The sequence below is a fragment of the Tupaia chinensis genome, unplaced genomic scaffold (genome assembly GCF_000334495.1).
Source record: "Tupaia chinensis unplaced genomic scaffold, TupChi_1.0 Scaffold144486_1, whole genome shotgun sequence".
In the NCBI taxonomy this organism is placed as follows: Eukaryota; Metazoa; Chordata; class Mammalia; order Scandentia; family Tupaiidae; genus Tupaia; species Tupaia belangeri.
This window is the reverse complement of record NW_006204345.1, coordinates 33561-35410: the sequence shown is the minus strand read 5'-3', so window position 1 is coordinate 35410 and position 1850 is coordinate 33561.

Here is a 1850-nt window from a genome sequence, read left to right as displayed (position 1 = left end):
CGCCTAAGAACCTCGCTCAGGCGGCGCCCCCCGGAGCTGAGCCTGGAGTGGAGTCTCGCGGTGGTCGAGGGGTGGCCTGGTAGGTCGTGGCACCCTGAAAGTGGTCGCCCAGCGGGGATCTGTATGGCCCAGGAGAAGCTCAGCAAGAACGTCCCCCAGCCAGCCACAGCGCCAAGACCTGGAGAAATGCCCTGAAGAGAAGGCGCCTGGAGGACCTGGTAGCTCTTCATTTCTTTTTGCATGTTTGGGTAAATGAAAGCTGTGTCTTATTTGATTTAACCCTTTAAAAATAAAGTTCCCTGAATATTTTATGCTTTTCTTCTAAAAGAAAATGATTTACAGAGTTCTTACCTGAGTGTACTTTTTATAATTAATAAAAATTATTTTAAAGGATGCCTAGTATTAAGCTGTTCTTAAAATAGATAGCACCCACAGGCACAGGTGTAAATTTTGAAACTGGAAATGTGTAGCAAAACTAAATGAAAAGCATAATGAATTAAATATTTAAGACTTACTTATCTCACTATTGCCCAAGTCTGGTTCAAGAAAAATGCTCAGTTCTTTGATCTCCCTTTCTCAGTTGGATTTTACAAATCTAACGCTGAACACAGTACAGGAATAAATCACACTTTATCGGGAGTTGTCTACATAATCCAATTACTCTTTGTGATTTAGCTCTAACATTTCAAGGAGTTGTCCACTATGTCCTTGTATCTGTTGAGTTGTATGTAATGTTGCTCAAAGTAATTAAGTGGGCTTCCAAAATAAGTAAAGATTTTTACTGTAACATGATGCTTTGACATACATTAAAGGAATGTATATACTCAGAAAAAAAAGTAAAATCATAGAAAGATAAAATTTTTTACAGTGCTGTATTGTATTCTAGCATATTTATTTTAAAAATCCACATCTAAGTAAACCTATGCAGTTCATACTTTTGTTATTTGAAGGCCAGCTGTAATAGAGTTTACCTCATAAAGTTGTGTGAGGATCAGAACAGGGAAGATTTTTTTTTTGAGAGTTTTTTTTTTATTGTTATAGGGCACGTGCGCTCACCAGACAGACAGAAAAAGACAGACAGAAAGTGAGAAATCACCCCCCAGGGGGGATGGCCACACCGCAATCCCTTCTCCTCCATTCTCCTCTCGGGATCTTGGGCACGCACACACACGTGCCCAGCGTGAGTTTTAAACCACCGGGTCTGGGACGCGAACTGCGTTTGACTACGTGGGAGTCCAGCGACATAGCCATTACGCTCACTGCTGGTCCCAGAACAGTGAAGAGTTGTATCAGCATTGGGCCAGTCTTACAAGAAATAGTACATGAGTGTTTTAATGAAAGAACACTGGTTAGCAATATGAAAACATTCAGAGTATGAATTCACTAGTGAAAGTAAGCGTGCAGTCAAATTCAGAATACTCAATATGGTAATGGCATGTAAATCCCTTCTATCTCTAGCATGGAGGTGAAAAGACAAATCTACTGAAAATAACAATTGCTACAACAATTTGTTACCAGATGCACAATATAAACAGATGCAAATTGTGGAAGCATATGATTGTGTTGTGGTAAAACACGAGGCAGACCCACGTAGGACTGTCTCCAGCTCAGATTCGGAAACATCCCAGAGTACACTAGGCACAGGTGTGCCCCTTATCCGGGCTGGCTGTGTGTGGGAGTGGGTCACAGATGCTGCATCTCTCTCTGTCTGTCTCTTTTTTGTGAAGTCAATAAGAACATTTTACAAAATGATGTAACTAAACACCATAAATTATGTTTTTTATGGGGGGAATGAAAGTATGGAGGTTTTGTATACATTTGAAATTAAGGTGTTATCAGTATAAATACGC